The 15979-nt window shown below is 43.2% G+C and overlaps 1 protein-coding gene across 2 annotated transcripts in view; it reads right to left on the reverse strand.

The window, feature by feature from the left end:
• Nucleotides 1-14879, reverse strand: part of GPR161 (G protein-coupled receptor 161) — a 50851-nt gene extending 35972 nt beyond the window's left edge. The window contains exons 1-2 of one of the 2 annotated variants that reach the window (XM_027868485.1): nt 14556-14643; nt 5684-5807 (exon numbers count right to left, since the gene is read on the reverse strand). The gene's annotated coding sequence lies outside the window, so the exon portion shown is untranslated. Of the gene's footprint in view, nt 1-5683; nt 5808-14555 lie in introns of both variants that reach the window. The other variant, XM_027868488.1, reaches the window with a different exon arrangement.
• Nucleotides 14880-15979: the final 1100 nt, after the last annotated feature.

The following is a 15979-nucleotide window of genomic DNA, read 5'->3' on the forward strand; positions in this document are numbered from 1 at the left end:
GTGTGTGTGTGTGTGTGTGTGTGTGTGTGTGTGTGTGTGTGTGTGTGTGTGTGTGTGTGTGTGGTCCTGTTTCTCTTTCCCACACCCCAGACCTACTCAGTGTGCTTGGTTTCAGCACCAGTCCTCACTGGATTCTTTTATACTGCTTGGAGTCTGACCAAGTGTCCCTCAGGCACTTTTTCCTCCTTCGCCCTCTTGGCCTATCTCCTTGTTCTAGACCTTAACTGGTTTTCTAGAACAGCGCTTCTTAAACTCCACAGTTTAAGAAGCATGGAATGGGTCACAAATGGAAACAGATTAAGAAGCATTGTTCTGGATTCACCTTAGGCTAAAAACTTAAGTAGTCTTTTAGCCCTAGATTCCATCTACTTTCTTGTCAGAGAAATTCCCCTTTCCTGTTTGAGAAAGATGAAAAGGAAAAAAGAGAAAGAGATTTGTTGCCTCAGTCCCTACCGTCAAGTGGGCCGCTTAGCACCGAGACAACTCCTGACACATATGATAATTAGCCAACTGCTGCCTTGCCCTGTTCCTTCATCCTTCTGTTTTATTCCCCAGAAGCAGGACATTGGAGCCTTACTACAGGGCTGCCTTTTGGGTCCATCCTTGGCAAGGCCCAAGGTTAACCTCCTGCAGCCCTAGTATCTTCATCTATAAAATAAGGTGGCTAATGTGGTCTCTTCTGTCCCAAGTTCTATGAGCTTATGTTGAGGAGTGGTCAGACATAAAGGTCCTTTTGGTTTCTCAAAAACTAAACATCTGTGAATATATGATCATAAAATCATAGGATTTTAAGCAGGAAGAGATCATGAACCTGACTGAGGTCCAGAAAAAACTAAGGCCCACAGAGATTAAGCAATTTGCCCACAGCAACAGAAGCCCTAGATAGCAGAGTCAGAATTTGAACCCACGTCTTCTGACTCCAGATCCAGGGCTCTTGACATCACATATGGAATTCAAGACAAATCTGCCTATAGGAAATTTTGCCCTATAGTCAACTGTCAGTAAATATTTATCAAGCACCTACTATGTGCCATGCATTGTACTAAGTACCAGATTAATAGAATTCAAAATATTAAATTAAATTGGTTCGAAAAACAAATCATTTCACATCTCAATGACCTCCCCTAGAGCAAAATTTGCATCTTTCTTAAGGAAGGAAGGTTGGCAAACCTCGTATTTCAACAGGAGTCCTCCCCTCCACCTTAAACCAAAATTTCTGGGGAGCTAGGCAACTGGGGTGGCTCTTTTAAAGAGGATTCAAACTTGCACTTCCAGAGACTGGCAAACAAAATAATAGAGGGGGGAAAAAACCAATCGTACTTGAGAGGAAACAACCTTGAGACCACATCAAATAAATCGGGCGGGTCTGGTACATCATTGTGATGTTATTTGGCAGTGCTTTCTGGGGCTTTTCATCCCAACAGCTCAAAGCATTTTTGAAACTTCAAGTAATAACATCCTCCCACCTTCAGGTAAACATGATAGATTCACAGGATTTAGGACCTAGAAGGGATAAAAAAAGAGATCCCCAAGGGCTAAGGCTTCATTTTACAGACAAGAAAAATGAGGCTAAGAGAGGTTTAAGTCACTAGCTCAGGGCTACCCAGCTAGTGAGAGGCAGAGCTGGGACCAGAACCCAAGTCCCCTTTCTCCCGGCTCAGGGAGCTTTCTCCTTAGCTCTTGCTGCCTTCTTCACAAGTGGAGAAATGGAGGAAGAGAAACATTTCCTCAGGCCACACAAGGAGTCAGGAAGGGAGCCAGCACATGATCCCAGAATCCTTAGCTCTCAGCAAGTACTCAAAACAGTTGCCAAGGCTCCCTACCCAGCAGTCACTTTCAAGCTGTTTCCACAAAGAAATGACTGGTATGAACATGGGCTCGGTTACTCTCCAAGCACGGGGCCCTAGAGACGGAAGGGCCCCCATACACAAAGCTGGAAGATCCCTAGCTACCCACTCCCAGAGTCTGCTAATTCAACAAAGGGTATTTGTAAGTGGTTTCCCCCCAAAATTCCTAAGGTGGCTGTAAACATAACACTTACAAACAACAATCATTTCAGCAAAACCCTCTATATCTAGGAGGTGTCTACTTGGGGCTCTGTTTTTCATGAAGACAAAGCAAAAGAAAATAACTGGAGAACAAGATAATCACAGAAGGGAACCAGTACTCTACCCTTTCCAGCTGCCTCTTTTTCCTTTCTCTTAACAATATATATGCATCCCTTAAGTTTTCCTTGTATGGGAGAGGGAGAGCCGCAGAGAAAATGTAGACATCTTTTGATTGTTTTGGTTTTTTCTGAAGCCAACAGGGACTATAACTTTTGAAATCTTTCTTTGAGGGAACATAGAATTTCTGAGGAAGTAAAGTCAAAATCTAAGTACCTTGGTATGTTACAGCCCCTTGGCCATTCTTCCAAGTGATAAGTTTACCTGACAGTCTGACAATTTAAAGGGGGGGGGGTCAACAATGAATATATTCTGCAAATTTCACTAATTCAGCTAAGTCTTATTTTAATCCACTAACTGGGAAGACTTGACAGACCTTAAGTTATCTTTTCCAGTTAATTTAAATCAGACTTGGAAATAGCCTTTTTATTCACTACTGACCGAGAAGAAGGAAAAACTTTCAGCCCTGCAGTGCTTAAAGAATTCTGTCTTTATTTCACCATATGGGAAAAGGAAAGAGCTATTTAAAAAATGCAGACTGACTAATAATGCATATTAGTGAGGCTCAGATCAGAGTTGTAGAGATTGAGCTCCAGTAAATTACCTTTCTCTCCCGAATCACCTGGGTACTTTTAGTAGGAGGTAAAGGTAAGGAGATCACTCCTTCCACAAAATGCTCCTAGATGAGGCTCTGAGAGTAGCATCTAGGAGCATTTTGCCCTGAGCTACTCTCAGAGCCTTGGCTCGGTGAATCACTGATCTGACTATAATGAAAAAAGACCAGACCTGAGGGATTGGCATTCTGCTGGAGCCACTGGCTCTCATAATTGCTAAATTTTCAGTGTAAGTATTTACACCTAGGAAACTGGCAAATGCTACAAATCAGAGCTTGGTTTATTGTTTTGTTGATTGTCTAGTCTTTAAGAAAATGGTAATAATGCAGATTAAACTGAAAAGTGCGGTCAATGGTATATTTTTTCCCCCCAGAGAGCAGGAGAAGGTTATTAAATATTTATCAGCATGCCACGGGCTCTAGTCCTAACTCTGCCACTAGCTAGTTGTATGATTGAAGGTTAAGAAATTTAGTCACTCTGGGTCTCAGTTTCCTCAGCTGTCCATTGGGGATCAAACTATATCTGCCCTCCTTTTTATTTTGAGGAATAAATGAGATAAATGATGCAAAAATACTTCAGAAGATACACTTTTCTTATAGGTTGTATTGCCTTGTATCAATTTTTTCTCTTTTTCCCTTTCCACTTTGGCTCTCCATTACTTCCATCCCTGAAGGCAAGTCATCAGTGGAATCCAGCTAAATTGTTATTAACAACTCATATCCACCATATGAACAATGACCTTGGAAAACACGAGATCAACGAGATGAAAGGAACTTTAGAAATCATGTACAGGAATCCCCTGTACATGAAGCTTACTACAAGGGAACTCATTCCATTTTTTAGATAGCGCAAGTTGCTAGAAAGCTCTTCCTTTAAGTTCAGTTGGTCAGTCAATAAACAGTTATTAAGCACCTACTACGTGCCAAGCACTGTGCTACTCCTGGAAATATGAAAAGATGCAAAAGACAAAGCCTGCCCTCAAGGAGCTCATGATCTAATGGGAAAAACAGCAAGCAAACAATTTTGCAATAATTAACAGAAGAAAGGCACTGAAATTAAGAGAGGTTGGTGAAGGTTTCCTGCAGAAGGTAAGATTTTAGTTGGGAGTTAAAGGAAGCCAGGGTTAAACCACAATCTGCTCTTCTGCAATCTATACTCACTGGTCTTGGGTCTGTCCTCTGGAGACATAAAGGAGAAGATTAATCCCTTTACTTCACCACATTAGCCCTTCAGATACGTAAAGATGACTGTGTACGTATTGCTTTCCTCCCCAAGTCTTGTCTTCTAATTCCCAGTTCCTCTTATGACAATCTTCCAAGCAAAAGCAAATGCTATTTCCTCCAGAAAGCCTTCCTTGATCATCATTCCCAATCCTAAGTGACATTTCCTTCTGCTAAATTAATAAAGTACTTTGTATCTACTGCCTCGTTACTTGGGCACATCTCTTATCTCCTCTACAAGACTGTTAACTTTTTGAGGATAGCAAACATGTATTATTAATCTCTGTAGCTCTCATTATGCCCTGCATATAGTAGGTACTCAGCAAATATTTGCAGAATGCATGAACATGACATTATTTCTAGACCTTTCAACGATCTGATTACCCTCCTCTCAACACATTCCAATTTGTCAATATCTCCCTTAAAATATGATGCCCCAAATGGCACATATCACCCCAGATGTGGCCCTATGGTCACAGAATACAGTGGGATATGACAGATTGTAGAGATAAGAGCTGGGATTTAAACCCAGGTCCTCTGATTCCAAATCCTGGGCTTTTTCCTCCAAACCACACTGCCTCTGTCATTGAGCATATAAGTGATTCTTCCTAGTTTTATTCCAACCAACTTTGTGATGTCTTAATTCAAGAAAAAGACAAGGCTGAGGTCAGAGGTTTAAAGCAAGTGCTAGAGATCTTTTCAGTTGACAACAATATGTTAATCAACGCATTTTGAATCACTCAAACGATGTATCTTCCTAAATGCACAAAAACCTCGTGACGAATCTTGGTCAAGTTGGGCTAGGGGGCTGCTGAGATTCCTTCCAACTCCAAGATTCTGTGAACCCAATCTGTGTCTCTCGAATCTTGTCCCCAAAGATATTATCAGAGACTTTTTCAAATGCTTTGGCTGAAATTCAGAGATAGCATGTCTACAGGATTTCTCTGATGTAACAGGCTAGTAACCTTACTCTAAAACAGGGGTTCTTCACCTTTTTTTAAATGTGTTCTGGACCCCTTCGGCAGGTAGACTGGTTAAGGCAATGACAGCCCCTCAGAATTACGTTTTTAAATTAATAAAATAAGATACATAGAATTACAGATGTAATTGGTTACAATGTAATTGGTTTACACTGAAATACAGCTATCAAAATATTTCTTTTTTTTGTTTGTTTTTGTTTTTGTTAGGCAATCAGAGTTAAGTGACGTGCCCAAGGTCACACAGCTAACAAAATATTTCTAAAAATTAAGTTCATAGATCCCAGGTTAAGAATCCTACCTCTACAAGACTATAAATTATAGAAACAAAGAGAGGGGGAAAAATACAAGACCATTAACCTTATTCTTAAATTAGTCTTCCCTCTACCAGAGAAGGGACAGAATAATGAAATGGATGAAGCAGATGAACAATGGCAAGACCAATGGTTTAAGTCAGAAGACTTAAGGTTGAATCCTAGGTCAGCCACTTCTTACCCAAATGACCTTAACCAAATCACTTATAACATCTCTGTACATCAGTGAGGGGACCGGCCTACACAAGGTCCTTTCCAACTCTATGATGTTACCATCCTAATCCTATAATCATGAGAAATATCAGGAAGACTGGCCTCCAAAGTCCCTTTCAATTCTACATCTCTGATCCTAAAGCCATCTCCATTGTTTGCCCAGAATGCACTGTTCCTCACCTTGTTCACATGCAGTCGTTATTCCCAAGGCTGTTCTGCTGAAGGGTTATAACGCTTTCCCAATGTTCTGTGGTTCTCCAAAGTATCATGTTCACTTAACCTCTCTCTGCCTCAGTTTCCTCTCCTATAAAATGAGCATAGGAATATTTATGTTACCTACTTCATCAAGTTGTAATAGAAAGCCCTTCACTATAAAAATGGTGCTGTTCAAGAAAGTACAAATTTTCTTAAGAAGCAATTTCTTTTTCCCAACTTTGCCACAGAGAAAATGGACTTTGGGGACATTTGGGCATTGGACAAAGTTGGACTCTGAGGACTAGACTCCAGGTGGAATGCAGAAAGGTTGAACAATTCCTTTTCACACACCACCTCATTCAAGTTTTAAAAGACTCTTTTTTGTTTTCCCCCATGCTTTCTACAGTCAAAATCGATGGCAGATGTATTAGTTTCAGTTCTCTCAGAAAACCCCCATACAACCAGCTTTGTATCAGATTAAAGACAAAACCCACACAGGGGAGATTCTCAGGCCCCATGAAAAAAAAAGTGTGACTAAAAGAGGCCTAGAAAGGCAGAGGAGCCAGGTTTCCACCACTGTTTTCCTGGGAGGCTCTAGAATCTTTGTTGTTATTTTTGTTTCCTTCCCCATGACCCCTCCAGGGTAAAGGGAAAAAAAGAAACCTCCGGCTTTTTACAACCCAGCACAGTGAGAAGACAGCTTCGTGGCTGGCCCTCAGCCTTGCTCCCCTCGGCTGTGAATGCCAAATCCCGCAAGCAAAGCAGGTCGGGTCAGGTCAGGGCCCAGAGGACGTTGAATCCCGTCTACCTTTCCTAGCTGAAAGAGCTGGTGGTGGTAATTCAATCAGCAGCCTGCCCCTGGAACGAAAGATGAACTATTTTCACGTCTGGTGCTCGCGTAGGCTAGCCTGCTGGGTGGGCTTTGCACCGTGGGCAGCTTCCCACCAGGTGCAGGAAGGGAGGTGGGCAGGGTTACTGAAAGCTATAGCTCTGCAATGACTGAGGACCAAGAAGTGATATCAACCCCTTTGCTTCATGACATCATGACTCGTACAAATGATGGCTCCCAAGTCCCTTTCAGCTGGGCAAATAAGGGATCCACAAAAAATACAAGGATGGACTCTGTGTTTATTGGGCAAAGGGATAGTTCTAATATGCCCAACACAATTTAGAGCTTCAACATGAGCTAATTACTATTTCCTCGACACACTGCAATGATGTCCTTATATACATACATACATATATATATGTACATACATTTGTACATATATGTATGTATATATACATACAACATCCTAAGCCATGGCATGACTGAGCCTCAGGAGCTGGATTAAAAAATGAAAAGGTGATTTCTTCCCCGTTAATACCATTAATTCATCCCCTTGGTTCTATACGAGTAATTCTCCTTCAGACGATTTTCAAGCTAAAATTTTCCACGTCATTTCTCTTAGTTGTCTCTTCCCTTTTACTTTTCACTTCTTCTCAATACTCTGTCATTTCATCCCATTCTCCTCCTCCCCCTTCCACCAGAAACAAACAGTGAAAAAGTAAGACCCAAAGGATCAAGGGAGAGAAGGATGAACCAAGTAAGAAACACTGTAAAGTTTTGCTGGCCACAGTCCAGAGAAGAAACATACCTAACTTGTGCCATCTTCCCTCAGTGCCCTCATGCCTCTAGCCTAATCCTCAAACACACTGACAGTCTAAAAGCCTCTTGCATAGACTGGAAAACCAATGGCCCAGTCATCTGTCTCCCAGGAAAGGACCGAAGTTCAAGACCAAGGGATCTTGATCTCGCAAGAAAAGACCAGTCTCTATGGCCATACTGGCTGACATCTAAGTTACGGATGGTACAAGCCCCTGGCATGGTTGCAGGAGAATCTACTAAGGGATTTCTAGAGATGGGACTCTTCCCTGCCCAGAGTAAATTACCCCAGAATAAACCAGGGGCAGGTACACCCTCAAAATTCCCATCACCTCAGTCAAAAATCCAAACAAACCAAATGAAATAAAAGCTCAGTTCAAGGAATACGTCGATGTACCATTACGATATCCTTTCAAAATTGTTAGAAAATCCACATACTTGGTTCTCATTTGAAATCTTTTTTTTTTTTTGGCAGGGAGAAATACAGAATGTTTTGCACATAGCAGGCATTTCAAGAGCTATTTATTGAATGAATGACTGAGTTCTGAGTTGGGCAAATGAATGTGGCTCATTCCACTTGAAGCCATTCCTCATTCTTCCATTTCCCTCATCTTCTTCACCCAACCAGTTACCAGGTGCTGCTCATAAGCTCTTAGATTTAGAGGCCATGGAGTCCAACCTCCTTATTTTACAAAAGAGGAAACTAAAGAATAGAGAGGTTAAGCGGTTTTACCCAAGGTCTGTTAATTCTTCCTCTGAAACACCTATAGCATACGTCTTCCCCACTTCCACTATCACCACCCTTGCTTGGGTGTGCATATTATCTTTCACCTAGACCAGCAATTCTCAAAGTATGGTCCAGAGACCCTTAAGGTTCCCTATGACTTTTTTAGGGTGTCTGCAAGGTCAAAAACCATTTTCATGATATTACTAAGACATCTTAATTTCTAACATGGTAAATATTAATAGATATGACGCACATAATTAAGAGTCTAAAGAAGTCCTGAGTCCAAAATATTTGAGAATCACTGACCTAGACTATTTTCTAGCTAGTCTTTCAATTTCTCCCCAACTACAATTCATTCTTCACTTCTCCAGGGAAGTTATCTTTTTTATACACAAGCCCGATAGCATCACCCCCTTACTCAAAAACCCTCCAGATCTTCTTAATACCAACCAAATAAAAATGTCAAGTCTAAGCCTACTATTTGAGATCTTCCAAAATTGGAATCCAACCTTCTTTTCCAGTCTACTGGATTTCCCACTACTTCTCTTTATGTACTATACACGTCAGCAGAACTGGACTACCGAGCTTTTCTTCTCTCCCTGTTTGGAACGTACACCCTATCCCACAATCCACATCTACTGAAATCCATCCTCTCATTCAAGACCCAGGTCCAATACCATCTCCTCCATGAAACTATCTCAGTTACTCTCAGCTGGGCTGATCTCTCTTGCTCCCTGAATCTCTCTGGCTGCTGTTTGGTCCCTTCCAACTTAAGCCATTTTCATGCTTATATTATAGTTATATGTATACTTCCCACCTTCTAATAGATTGCACGTTCCTTGAGGGAAGGTACTGTCATTTTTCATGCTGTTATTCTCTGCACCTAGCACAGTACATAACATATAGTAGGCAATGCTTATTGAATTGGACTGAATTCCAGATTGGAGTTCATAGTTTGGTTTAGTTCAGATCTAAGGTAAGGATTAGAATAGAAATGCTCTCTTACTCAGAAGGACTCCCCCCTTCTCACTCTTATAACTAGAGTAAGGAGTTGGAGAAGAAGCAAGAATGGAGACATTTCCTACTAATCAATTTCTTCAATGAATGGTAAGAGCCTTGGGGCAGCATTCTTGAAACACTTAAGTTTCTTGAGTGGAACATCAATGAATTCATCCACTTTCTACCTAGCATAAAGCTATCTTATGAGTGACATCAGCAATATTGCCATATTAGCTAGTGAGCAAAGAGCAGGGAACAAAATACTCTTCTGGTGAACATTTTCCACCTTCTCTTAGTAATCTTTTACTATGCTTAGGGTGATTAAAAAGACATAAGAAATGACATTAGGCCATCCAACCCAATAGTCTTTTTTCTGACAGTGACACCAAAGATTGTATTGGAGCAGCTGTTCTCTTCATAATATTGATTTTAAGAGGTTAAGTTGAGAGATGCATGGACAGGGAGATAATAAAATATAGTAGAAAGAGGTGTCAAAAGAGTTGGGTTTGAATCCTGACCTGGCTACTTATCTCCTGTGAATGTCAGATAAGTTACTTAACTTCTCATGGCCATGGCATCCTCATTTGTAAAAGGAAGGGGAAAAAAATTAAAAAATAAAAATAAATAAAATAAAATGAGGGGACTGGACTAAATGACTTCAAATGTCCCCTCCTAATCTAAATCCTATGATGTGACACCACCCCCTTGGCATTCAAAGGACCTCTAAAATTGAGCCCTAGCTTAGCTTTTCAACCCAATTTTCTGTTACTCTGCTATAATCCCCTGCTCCGGCCATACTGAAATACCCATCTCCCAAACACCCTACCCACCTCATCCTCCTTGCCAGGAATGGCCATATCTCTCCTTGCCACATATCTGAATCCTACAAATTCTTCTAAGTCAGTTCTGCCTCCTCTGATCATTGTAGCCCACAGTGGCTTCTTCCTCCTCTAAACTCCCACAAGCACTTATTATCCACATTACTCATTTGGTATTATCACACACGGGGCTGCATTATATTATTAATTACCTTTTTACATATGCCTTGTTTCATCAAACTGTAAGACTTTTGAAGGCAGGAACCACTTTTTATTTGTTGTTCAGCTGTTTTTTTCAGTCGTGCCTGACTCTCCCATTTAGGGGTCACTTAGGGGTTATTTCTTGTTGAAGACTCTGGAGTAGTTTACTATGTGCTTCTCCAGCTCATTTTACAGATGAGGAAACTGAGACAAACAGGGTTAAGTGACTTGTTCAGGGTCACACAGCTAGTAGGTGTCTGAGGCTGGATTTGAACTCATGAAGATGGGTCTTCCTGATTCCAAACACAGTGCTCTATCCACTATACCACCTAGCTGCCAAGCACTTTTTATACATCACTTTAATTCAACAAACATTTAGCAAGTATGCCTCTGAGGCATCATGCTAGGAGGTATGGCAATATGGACACAGGTCCTGTTCTCAAGATGTTTACAATCTAATGGGGGAGTGGGAAGGACTAGTATACAAATAACTAACTAGTCATAACTACTGACGACCTGGAAAAGAAAGGTCTCATCACCAAAATTCTTGTTACTATCAAATGGCTAAACATCAGAAATGGATATGGTTTCATCAGTGTAAATGATATCAAAGTGTTTTACCACTTGTTTCACTGCTGCACCTGAAGGACCAAGAGAGCTTTTCCATTTGACTCACAGTTGAAACCTCTTCTAGGTGTTATGGTCCCTGTTAGAACTCGAGCTAGATGAGGAAACTGAGCACCCCGCTAGGGGCAGCTAGATGGCTTAGTGAATAGAGTGCTGGGCCTGGAGTCAGGAACACCTGAATTCAAATCTAGTCTCAGACACTTACTAGCTGTGTGACCCTGAGCAAGTCACTTAACCTCTATCTGCCTCAGTTTTCTCATCCGTAAAATGGAGATAATTAGCACTGGCCTCCACTAGCCCTGGAGTCAGGAGGACCCGAGTTCAAATTTGGCCTTAGACATTTACTAGCTATGTGACCCCGGGCAAGTCACTTAACCCTAATTGCTCTCCTCCCCCCACAAAAAGAATGTAAACTCCCTAAAAGCAGGAACTGTCTTCACTTTTCTATTTGTGTCTTCAGCTCTTAGCACAGTGCACTGCATACAGTAAACACTTATAAATGTTTTAGCACCATGCTTTGCACATAGTAAACACTTAAAAAATTTTTTTTCATTCATTCAAATATAAGAAAAAGGAAAATAAAATCAATATAAAGGAATGGGCTGCAGGCAATTACTATAAGAAATATGAGAAAAGAAAGAATAATTTCATGTAGGAAGGGCATGGAAGGCCTCCTATTAAGGGGTGGCATGTGTGTGGAACTTTGAAGGAGGGCATTGGATTCAAGGAGATGGGAACAGGGAATGTGTTCCGTTCACATATAGTATCTAAAAATGCACAGACAGAAATTAGGTTAGGTTGGCTTGGATGCTGAATATGTGAAGGGGAATATGAAATCAGTTTGGAAAAGTTACTTAGAGCCAGGCTCCAAAGGCCCTTGAATACACAGGTGAGGAGCTGACGTTTCATTCCGGTGGCAGTGGAAGTCACCAAAGGTTCCCGTGTTTATGAAGAACACCATCACGGCAGCACATTAGCAAGATTACTCAGACAGTGAGGCAAAGCACAGATTGGAGAAGGGCTAGACTCTTGGCAAGAAGAGTAGGTAGGAGGTTATTACAATAGTCTAGATGAGAAGAGATGAAAGTCTAAACTCGAGTGGTTGCAGTAGGAGTGGAAAGGAGAAAACAGATGCAAAAGATATTGCAGAGATCAAAAAAGATAGAACTTGGCAACTGATGAGGCTGGAGGAGGGAGAGAGAGAGAGAGAGAGAGAGAGAGAGAGAGAGAGAGAGAGAGAGAGTTCTCTGAATCCTTGTCCTATCAAGTCAGAAGTCTCAAGCCAGGTTTCTTATCCCTACTATCAAATGAAAACCCAGCACTTTTCTTTAGATTTAAATTGAAAACTTAAGATGTTTCCTTTGCTTACTGTGCTCTACAGAGACTACAGAAAGAGAATGCCATTTCCAGGTCCCAGAGCACAGAAAGCTCTGGAAAGCCATTGGTGGACCACTACCTAACATTCTTTTAGGGCCAGGCCAGTGCCAAGAAATTTCAGAAAAGTGCTCTCTCCCGGGAATATCATCTCAAAAATAAACATGTTTCCCCCTCCTTTCCCTTAGACTATAAGCTTCTTGAGAGCAGGGAATATTTTTTGCCTTTCTTTGTAGTAGGCAGCTAGGCAGTGCAGGGGATAGAGCTCTGGATCTGGAGACAGGACTACTTGGGTTCAAATTCTGCTTAAGAAACTTACAAGATGGGGCAGCTGGGTGGAGCAGTGCAGTGGACAGAGCACTGGCCCTGGAATCAGGAGGACCTGAGTTCAAATCCAGTCTCAGACACATAACACTCACTAGCTGTGTGACTCTGGGCAAGTCACTTGGCCTCTTTCTCAGTTTCCTCATCTTTAAAAAGGGGAAAACACCTATCTCCCCAGGTTTGTTGTGGGGAATCGAATGAGATAATATTTGGAAAAGGGCTTTGCAAACCTCCATAAATACTAGCGATTACTATTGGTATCCCCAGCTGAGCATACTGCCTCGCACATAGTAGGTGCTTACTAAATGCTAAGTACATTTATTAGGATGATTAAGTGTATACAGTGGATAGAATGCCAGCCCTGGAGTCAGAAAAACTCCTTTCTAAGTTCAAATCTGGCCTCAGACACTAGCTACGTGACCCAGGCAAGTCACGTAGGCCTGTTTGCCTCAGTTTCCTTAACTGTAAAATGAGCTGGAAAAGGAAACAGTAAATCACTCCAGTATCTCTGCCAAGAAAACCCCAAATGGGGTCAGGAAGAATCAAACACAATTGAAACGAATGAACATCAATAATGATAAATGCTATTGATTGATTGAAACCTCACTTGCCAAAGCCATCAGTAGTCAGATGATGGGTATTCTGAGAAAACAAGTTCAACTTTAATTGATTTCCATTCTGTGGAACTCATACTCCACTCTTTGATTAACTCATAGCTCCTCCCCTCAAAAATTCAGATCTTATTCTAAAGCTAAAATTATGTCATTGAGGAGAATGAAAGTGGAAGTCCATGAAAGTGACTAGACAGAGTGATTAGCCACATTGTTGAGAATACTGAATTTGGAGTCCGAAGGCCTGGGCTCCTGTCCCAGCTCTGCTTTGTTGTTGTTCAGTTGTTCAGTTGCGTCCAACTCTACATGACCCAATGGACTTTTGTTCAAAGGTTTTTCTGGGCAAAGATACTGGAGTGGTTTGCCATTTCCTTCTCCAGTGGACCCCCATTTTTACAGAGAAGAAACTGAAAATGACTGAATAATACCAGGACTTTAATCCATTCAAGTCCACTAGATAAGTAATCAAATTGGAGCAGAACTAGATATAATGTGGGTTCCTGAAATACCACAAAGAACAGCATTATCTATAAGACAGCCCCATGGCAGGGACCCTGATATAACTTTATAGAGAAGCTTTAGTGTGATCAGTCCTAATGGCCAGAGAAAGGAGAAGTGGTCTGCCTGTGATATTACCACAGTGACAACCGGCTGGGAAATAAAAAAAAAAATTCAAAAGCTGAAGGAGATAGCCTTCAAATGACACCATGTTGAGCCAAGTTGAAGAATCTATGCCTGCGTACGGAGTGAAAGGGAAAACAGTTGAGCTCTTCAAGTATGAGTGGAACACTGCATGAAAAGAGTTGGAAGGAAAGAAGGAAGTTACAGAGAGGGTCCCTGGAAGCCAAGGACCAGACCCCAGAGCTTCTCTGAGTCCTGAAAGCTAAATGAGCTTCTTCGGGTGATCTAACAGTACCTTTCAGAAATTCCCTTTCTGATGTGGTTGCATATAAAGAAATTCTTTCTATTATGCTTCAAAGCAAAATGGAATATAAATGAAAACTACTTCAGTCAGAGGGGGACACTCCTGGTGCAGTGAAAGATTTGGACTCAGAAGACCTGGGTTTGGATCCTCCCTGTATATAGCTAGGTAAGCTACTTTTCTCTAGGCTGTATCTTTTTTCATCTGTAAAATTGGAGTGTAGAGGGAGATTTAAACTACATTGCTTCTAAACTTCCTTCCAGCTCTAAATACCAAGGTCCTATAAGCAGAATCTTTGCCTTTAGTTGGGACACAGAACGGAGAAATGTACTCTTGGGCAATATGGGAATAAGGTGATATGTTCATACCTATTAAAGAAAAGAAAAGAAAAATCACATGCCACTAAAGACTTAATACACAGTAGCAACAATTTAGACCTTGGTAGTTATTTTCAGAAAGATTGACCTAGGCAGAATTTGACTTCTCTGAACGCCACAAAACATATTCAGGTTATCCAATTTTTTCTCATCTCACATATTATCTTGTCTAAAAGATTAGCTATAGTAGAAAGTAGCAGTATCTGAAAGGAGCGCAGGAGTACCAACTTACCCAGGAAGGTTAAAGTCTCTCCTCTGGAGATCTTTCCACCAAAGGATAATGCAACTCTCTCCCTGAGGGTGATGTGGCCGGAGCTCCTCCTGGCACAGCAGCTGACCGCTGGAAGTCTCCTCCAGCTCTGAGAGTCTAGGAACCTCCAAAGGCTGCAGGTGTCATGTGTTTTCCTAGATGCCCAGCAACGATGCTGCTCACCTTGCCCTCGATGTTCTGAGATCCATGGGCTCTGTGGTTGCTTTTTTCCACACCCCTCTCCCGGGGCGGGGGCACCAAGCCAAGCCGAGGGAGATGGACTGGACTGTGGGGTGCACGGGGACAGAAATCAATCCCCTTGAGGCCAGTTCAACAGCATCCATGACCCTCCTTCCTAGGGATGGGGGGGAGGCTCCTAGAGGGGAGAGAGGGAGGGGAGGATGGGAGACAGAAAGGAACTAGCCCTTTCAAGGCTGCCCCCAAACCCTTACTGCTTCCTGGGGTACAGAGATGGGGGCTTCTCCAAGAACATGATGCCACAAATAGCACCCATTCCCCAAGCCCAAGATCGAGAAGGAAGAAGAGGAGGAGGAGGAGGAGGAGGAGGAGGAGGAGGAGGAGAGCTGGAGAACTGGCTTCTCCTTAACGTCCATAGGAAAAGGGGGCGCGGGGGTAGGTGGGTGAAGGGGAGAGATGGCTAGTGATAAAAGAAGGGGTTAATGAAGGACATACAAAGAGTAAGGAGTGGCTGATGAGGTGCGAGTGTACGGGAGAGATGAGGAGAGGGTCTCCGAGGGCTCTGAAGGAAGGAGGCTCAGGGGCTGGGTCCCAAATCGTCGCCGCCGCCCACCCTGCTCCCCCAGCCTCCGCCAAGGCCGCGCGCAGCCACCGCCACCACCACCTCCTCCTCCTCCTCCTCCTCCTCCCTCTCCTCTGCACAATGAAGCTCAGACCCGCTCCGTCTCCCCCAAACTCCTCCCCTCCGGGCCTGGGACTCAGCAGTCCTCGCCCCAAAGCCCTCCCGTCCTCTTGTCCGGCCCGGTACTGGGGGCTCACCGCCGAGGAGCCGCCGCCGCTGCTCAGGGCTGGGCCATCCCACCTTCACCTCCACCTCCCCTTTCTGCGGCCACCGGCACCGCCACGGCCGCAGTTGCCCTGCCTGCCCGCCTCCCTCTCTGCCGCCGCCGGTCCAGGAGCGGGAGGTTTCGGGTTGCAGACCCCCTATCCCCCACCAGGTCTTCCCGAGTCAGCTCCGACGCTGACGGCGGCTGCTGCAGACACGCGGAGAAGGGCCGAGGGGACCAGGAGCAGGCAAGAAACTTTGCTGGGCTGCTCCGCGCCGCGCCGGGATCTGCTATAACGCGCCGCGCCGCGCCGCGCCAAGCGGGCCAAGCTGCGCTGCGCGGCGCTGCGCTGTGCTCTGCACCGCCCGCCCCTCCTCCGGG

The sequence above is a fragment of the Vombatus ursinus genome, unplaced genomic scaffold (genome assembly GCF_900497805.2).
Source record: "Vombatus ursinus unplaced genomic scaffold, bare-nosed wombat genome assembly UNPS02014789.1, whole genome shotgun sequence".
Classification (NCBI taxonomy): Eukaryota; Metazoa; Chordata; class Mammalia; order Diprotodontia; family Vombatidae; genus Vombatus; species Vombatus ursinus.